Source organism: Kryptolebias marmoratus, unplaced genomic scaffold, assembly GCF_001649575.2.
Source record: "Kryptolebias marmoratus isolate JLee-2015 unplaced genomic scaffold, ASM164957v2 Scaffold69, whole genome shotgun sequence".
NCBI lineage: Eukaryota > Metazoa > Chordata > Actinopteri > Cyprinodontiformes > Rivulidae > Kryptolebias > Kryptolebias marmoratus.
In genome coordinates this window covers 2699-10149 of record NW_023665803.1, presented here as the reverse complement: position 1 = coordinate 10149, position 7451 = coordinate 2699, and the positions used below count along the sequence as shown (strand labels likewise).

The 7451-nt window shown below is 49.2% G+C and overlaps 1 protein-coding gene across 3 annotated transcripts in view; it reads right to left on the bottom strand.

Moving 5' to 3' along the window:
• pthlha (parathyroid hormone-like hormone a) overlaps window positions 1–7451 on the bottom strand; it is a 15162-nt gene that overhangs the window by 5912 nt on the left and 1799 nt on the right. Inside the window, exon 1 of one of the 3 annotated variants that reach the window (XM_025003121.2) lies at window positions 830–1123. The exons of 1 other annotated variant lie outside the window; for it this stretch is intronic. The gene's annotated coding sequence lies outside the window, so the exon portion shown is untranslated. Of the gene's footprint in view, window positions 1–829; window positions 1124–7451 lie in introns of those variants that run through there. One more of the 3 variants, XM_017442121.3, reaches the window with a different exon arrangement.

The following is a 7451-nucleotide window of genomic DNA, read 5'->3' as shown; positions in this document are numbered from 1 at the left end:
CCGACGGGTCAGGAGGTTCTGTGGACCGACGGGTCAGGAGGTTCTGGTGGACGCTTCTGTGGACCGACGGGTCAGGAGGTTCTGTGGACCGACAGGTCAGGAGGTTCTGGTGGACGCTTCTGTGGACCGACGGGTCAGGAGGTTCTGGTGGACCGACGGGTCAGGAGGTTCTGGTGGACCAACGGGTCAGGAGGTTCTGGTGGATGGTTCTGTGGACCGACGGGTCAGGAGGTTCTGGTGGACCGACAGGTCAGGAGGTTCTGTGGACCGACGGGTCAGGAGGTTCTGGTGGACGGTTCTGTGGACCGACGGGTCAGGAGGTTCTGGTGGACGGTTCTGTGGTCCGACAGAGAACCCTAACTGAGTAAAGGCTGAAGGTCCTGTAGCTGCAGAGCTAGCCTAGCATTCGCCCAGTTCAGCTGTGGGATCAATCAGGCTTTTATTTTGACGAACCTTCCCAAAGATGAGAGGATGAGTGTGAAGGACTAACTGATGAAGATGAAGATGTTGTTTCTGTTTAACCTTCTTTCATTTACAGAAACATTCAGTTCGATGTTTATTTAACGAGTTGGACAGATTTTATATTTTTATCCTGGTTTGAATTAAATTAACTGAACAGTTCAAACTTAATGAAAGTCTTTAAAAAGTTTAACTGTTTGATAAAAACTGGTTTAACTAAGAGAACTGAACATATTAGTTCTAATCAACCTAGAGTTAAATGAAACCTGCGGAGAACCCTGCAGAGAACCCTGCGGAGAACCCTGCGGAGAACCCTGCAGAGAACCCTGCGGAGAACCCTGCAGAGAACCCTGCAGCAGATCGGACTTACGGTTCCACTGACCAGTGAAGAGAAATAAGTTCCTCTCTGCAGAACGAGAGACGTCAGGAGAAAAATCCACCAAAGAACCAAAGAACAGTCCACAGGTCCAGTGAGAGAACTAAAGAACAATCCAAGGATCCATTCAGAGAACCGGAGACCAGTCTCCAGATCCAGTCAGAACCAGAGGAGGTTCCACAGATCTGGTCTGAAAGCTCCGGGACGTGATGAAGAGCGACGAAGAGCGTGTTGAGCTGCAGGCGTCCGGCGCTCTGAGCTGCTGCAGGTCCATCTGAAGCTGCGTGCTGCTGCAGGTCAGAGGCAGGCAGAAGGAGGAGGAGCAGGAGGAGGAGGAGCAGGAGGAGGAGGAGCAAGAGGAGGGGGAGGAGCAGAAGGAGAAGGAGGAGGAGCCACACACAGACGCTCCTGACCCAGGCTGTCAGAAGGCCTCTGAGCTGCTGCAAGTCATAGGCAGGCAGGAGGAGGAGGAGGAGGAGGAAGACCAGGAGGAGCAGGAGCAGAAGGAGAAGGAGCAGGAGGAGGAGGAGGAGGGGGGGGGGGCAGGAGGAGCAGGAGCATGAGAAGGAGACGCTCCTGACCCAGGCTGTCAGAAGGCCTCTGACCTCCAGCTGACCTCTGACCTCCACCCTGCTGACCTCTGACCTCCTGCTGACCTCTGACCTCCAGCTGACCTCTGACCTCCACCCTGCTGACCTCTGACCTCCTGCTGACCTCTGACCTCCTGCTGACGTCTGACCTCCACCCTGCTGACCTCTGACCTCCTGCTGACGTCTGACCTCCACCCTGCTGACCTCTGACCTCCACCCTGCTGACCTATGACCTCTGACCTCCACCATGCTGGCCTCTGACCTCCAGCCTGCTGACCTCTGACCTCTGACCTCCACCATGCTGACCTCTGACCTCCAGCCTGCTGACCTCTGACCTCTGACCTCCTGACGATGAGGAGGAAACAGAACTCTGAGTTCTCGGTTCTCTGGATTCCTTTTTCTTTCTTCTCTTATGAATAAAAGCAACTTTTAGAAGTTCTCGGAGGTCATAAAGTCCAGTTTTAAAGCACTGATCTGATAAAAAGAACGATTTTATTTGTATTTATTTAGTTCTCCTCTGCAGCTGTTTTGAAAGGACAGGAGCAGATTATTATCTTTCCCTCAAACCTTCCTGAGCTGAGGAACGTTCCTCCTCATTCCCTGAGTGAAAGTCTGAGTCGTCCTTCTGATGTTTCGGCAGCGTCTCTTCGTTTAATTCCAGGATTCTGATCTAATCTGATCTAATCTGCTGTAATCACGTTAAGAGCGACTCCGCCTGGAAACATTCCTCCTGTTTGAGGATCAAACAGCTTCACACTTAAGAGCCTCAGACCACCAACACCGTCGCTGGCTCCAGCTGCTTCACAAACGGCCAACATCAATCTGCTTTTACCTTCATGTGTTCAATATTCTGCTCTGTAGCTCCCTTCATTAAAAGCAAGCAGCTCCTCGGAGTTCTGTTCTCAGGGACAGGAAATCCTGGAGGAATCCTCATGCCCCTTTAAACCACAGTTTGATGACATCAGACTCTCCTGTGGGTGTAAATGAGTCTGCTTCAAGTTCAAAGTAAGAAAAGGCAGTTTGCCCTCAAACCAAAACCTGAAGCTCATTTAAAAGCACGATGTGGGGAGAGAAGCCAAAAACATGTCGTTAACTCGCCCCAAAACCCCCAAAACCCCCAAAACCCACAGCAACACACGAAGAACCAAACCTGTCACAGAATGCTGACACGGCTCCAGATTACAGTATTTAAGGTTGAGGCTGCACGGTGTGCAGCGCTCACAGGCAGAGGGTCGCAGGTTCTCCTCCTCTCTGTGTGGAGTTTACATGTTCTCCCTGTGAACGCCTCACACTTCAAGAACAAACATGTTAGAGTAACTTCTGACGTCTCTGTGGACCGTGGTGGACTGGTGACCTGTCCAGGTGTCCCCCGGAGACGGACACAGAGACAGCTCCAGAACATGGTCAGAGGCAGGTCTGGATCTGGATGGAGGAACATCCTCAGCCCCACAGAGGGAGGGGAATTCCCTCCTGATCCAACATGAAGACCAGGACTTGTTTTATTCTCTTAAAGAAAACTGAAGCTGGAAAGAATGTGAGTTTTCTGAGCTTCCTCGGAGTAAGTCAGACAAACACTGCAGGACCAACACGTGTTGAAACATCAGCAATGCGTTCCAGCTGTCGCCTCCAACAATTAGGAGCAGATCTGTGAGAGCGAGGCAGCCCAACGATCTTATCGTCCTGAAAATCTCTGGGGGGAAATCACTGGTGGGAAAAGATGTTTACTCAAGCATTTCACGTCTTCCAGGCTGAGATTTATGGCCAACTGTTTTTCTATCCCAGCACCATGTGAATACTGAGCTTAAAACACAAGCAACAAAAGATTAATGGGATTCATTTTCTTCTCTGTGGTTCTGACTGCACACAAAAAGCTCCGGACTCAAACAGGAATCCTCAGAGTTACCAGAGAAAAGTAAAGACAGATCAGTCAAAAGGTGCCTAAAATACAAAATCTTGAGAAGCTAAACGTAACATTGATGATTCATCACCAGCAGTCTGTCGGCGAGGCGAAGGTGGACATCTTTGATGAAACACTGAGGATGTTCTGGGAACTGGAGTAATGTTCAGAACCATGAACCTAAAAGCTGACTTTGTGGAACCGACCGTTCCAGCATCAGTTCGTTTCTCAAGATGTCAAGAACAAGAACAAAGTTTGTTCATTTCCTGCTTCACAACAAACTCAAGTGCAGAACTCTTGAGAAGTCCTCATGGTGGGAATGTCAACATTTCCATTTGTCTACATTAGCCACGCCCACTTCACATTTCTGACCAATCACACAACAGCCGTCGGACACCTTGTGCGTAAAAAAGGTTCTGCCCAGATGTTGTGTCAACAACAAGCTGCAGGAACTACCAATCCAGGTCTGCCAGAAAGAAATGACCTTTTCTCTGTTCATGAGGAGGACGTTCTCTGCAGCGCCGCAGAACCGCAACCAACCGCAACGAACCACAACGAACCACAACGAACCACAACGAACCACAACGAACCACAACGTCAGTGTACAGGTGGGTAAGTCGGTGTACAGGTGGGTACGTTGGTGTACAGGTGGGTAAGTCGGTGTACAGGTGGGTACGTTTGTGTACAAGTGGGTACATCAGTGTACAGGTGAGTAAATCAGTGTACAGGTGGGTAAGTCGGTGTACAGGTGGGTACATTGGTGTACAGGTGGGTACGTTTGTGTACAGGTGAGTACATCAGTGTACAGGTGGGTAAGTCGGTGTACAGGTGGGTACATTGGTGTACAGGTGGGTACGTTTGTGTACAGGTGAGTACATCAGTGTACAGGTGGGTAAGTCGGTGTACAGGTGGGTACATTGGTGTACAGGTGGGTACGTTTGTGTACAGGTGAGTACATCAGTGTACAGGTGGGTAAGTCGGTGTACAGGTGGGTACATTGGTGTACAGGTGGGTACGTTTGTGTACAGGTGAGTACATCAGTGTACAGGTGGGTAAGTCGGTGTACAGGTGGGTACATTGGTGTACAGGTGGGTACGTTTGTGTACAGGTGAGTACATCAGTGTACAGGTGGGTAAGTCGGTGTACAGGTGGGTACATTGGTGTACAGGTGGGTACGTTTGTGTACAGGTGAGTACATCAGTGTACAGGTGGGTAAGTCGGTGTACAGGTGGGTACATTGGTGTACAGGTGGGTACGTTTGTGTACAGGTGAGTACATCAGTGTACAGGTGGGTAAGTCGGTGTACAGGTGGGTACATTGGTGTACAGGTGGGTACGTTTGTGTACAGGTGAGTACATCAGTGTACAGGTGGGTAAGTCGGTGTACAGGTGGGTACATTGGTGTACAGGTGGGTACGTTTGTGTACAAGTGGGTACATCAGTGTACAGGTGAGTATATCAGTGTACAGGTGGGTACGTCGGTGTACAGGTGGGTACGTTGGTGTACAGGTAGGAGGTTTTTTTGTTGGACTGAAGACAAACCACCCAGCATCATGTAAAAGTGGATTAAAGTGGAGATCTTGTGGATGCTTGTTTGCAGCACTGACTCAGGTGTTTGTGTTTACCTGCTGTCTGTAAAACCATCTCAGTGTGTGTTTGCAGCTGAGCGAGGACAAACCAGGAAGTGTCCTTCAGCCCTTCGCCTCTCGAGTCGCACTCCACTCCACCTCAGGAGAAGCAGTTCTTTAAAAAGCTGGAGCAGAGTTTATTTTGGGACAGGTTTAATCAGAGGAGCGTCAGGTCAGACACACTGGAGGTAAAGAGCTGTGTGAAGGCCCACCGTGCGCTCTCCAAATGTTTAGCTAACGTTACGGCCGGCCTCCTGGGGTTTCAGCTCCTCGGATGCAGGGAGATATTTATCAGGGCTTCCCTGCAGTCTGCTCTCTAACTCAAACTGTGTTTTCAATTTCACCAATTATCTCCAGCCTTTTGGCTCTGTCTACGGATGAGTCCTTGATTTTTACCCAGAAACAGCAGCTTCACTGTAAAGGTCACAGTCTGAACATGGAAAACACACAATGAACACATTATTTGTTCAGGCTGCAGGCTGCCAACATCAGATGTGGATGAGGTGATGCAACAAGCCTCGGTGCTGCTTTTCATTCATTACTGATCCTAAACAGGATCCATTGTTTCTTCCCGGCCGTTCGGGGAGCAAAACTCTTCTCGAGCCAGAGAGAATCATGGGAGTACTTCTTCCAGTTTGTCTGTAAATTAGTCGAGTTCCTTCCAGTTTATGATCTCCTGGTTGGAGGCAGTTCAGGAACACGAAGTCCAGGCAGAAGCACAAAGGTAGGAGCAGAATCCTGAGCCGTCCTGGTTCACGTGTGAAGACCACTTTACCTGCATGTAAACAGGTCTTTCCTGGCAGCAGGCAGCATGTGGGGTCTGAGCCAGGAAAGCTGTTTCACATTCACAGAAAATTACTGCCTGTTGGCAAAGCACCACACACACAAAACAAATGTCCACTTTTAATCTGTGGGACTGCGCCTCCACCTCCCTGCCTCGGCTTTCAGAAACCAGATCAGACCACCGAGGCCCCCAAAGATGCTGGGTTTGTCCTGAGAGAGGTCAAACCTGGACAGGTACGCCCTGTCGGGTCTTTAAGAGCCAGACAGGTCCAGTTGTCTTCTGCCAAAGGTCCAGGATGACGAGGAGCTGCTGGTTGAAGGACCTGAATCTGGGTGTTAAAACCTGCCAGTTTGAGAAGAAATCCTCCCTCCCACATGGACTTCATCATTAAGTTCTGGGTGTGTTTGAGTCCCTTTAAAATGAATAAATTAGATTTTTAGTGTCGAACAAATGAAAGGGAGAAGTTATTGTGGCTGCAGACGGGCACTCAGTCTTTTTATGGGGAAAATCTGGAACCACACTGTAAATGAGAATATTAGTTACAATAAAAAGAGTTTTATTTTATTTCTAACTGGTGACTTTTTAATAAATGCGCCTTGTTACGACTCTCTTCACACCCTCCACCTCGGCGGTGCAGACTTAATGATGGCACATAAAAGCTCTTAAAGCCGTAAAAAATAATTTGTCCCTTTCTGTGCTTCGTTACGATCCCTGCAGCACGACGTCATGGTAAAGAAAACACTCCCACCTGAACACACGGAGGAAAACAAACGCTTGGTTTGTTCCAGGCAGATAATTACATGTTTTTCTTCACAAGTTCAAAACCAAGAGTTTTCTTTGGGAGTCTTTGTTCTCCAGAACCGCAGAAACGTTCTCAACACCGATGATTTCAACGTATCAGACTCTGCAGTTTACTGTCGTCCATGTGGCTCTGTTAGCAAAATATCCCATGAACCCCTGAACGAGCTGGATGGACGTCTTCATCTGAATACCTTTCAGAGTCAACTTGATTCAAGATGGCCGCTGCAGCTAAACCTGAGAGTTGAGAGACACGCCTGAGGTCTGTGTTTCTGACGTGAATGCATATCGCCCGCTGACTCTCAGCTGAGCTCAGAGTCTGAAAACTGACTGAGCTGCAGCCGTAATCAATGACATCATAAATTTCAATAAACGCGACGGCAGTTTGCACAGCAGCAGCAGTAAATCCGGTTCTCCGGGGGAGAACTGGAACCAGGAATGATGGGAAAGTGGCGAGAACGTGTGATGGATGATGATGATGATGATGTTGCCGTCTCCCTCTCAGGGGTGGCCTTCCTCGCTCGGGTCCTAACCTCTGGCTCACCTCCCGCTCTGTGGGCCCGGCGCCGCTCGGCGGTGACATATTTTACCGGAGGAATTCGGAAAGAACAGTTTGTGTTTTGTTGAAGGAGGAAGGAAAACCCTCATCTTCATCATCGACCTTCTGTGCCGTCTTACTTTCCTTCACAATAAAAGTCTTTCCTACCAACTGGACGAAACCACAAACAGGAAGTTTTTACCACAAACAGGAAGTCTCTGAGCTGAACTACAAACGAGAACCTGCAGCAGAAAAATCCAGATGTTGTAGTTTGTTACCAGATCCAGGAGCTCCGTCCTGCTGTAGTTTGGAGTGGGACTGATGCTGTAGTTTGAAGTGGGACTGATGCTGTAGTTTGGAGTGGGACTGATGCTGTAGTTTG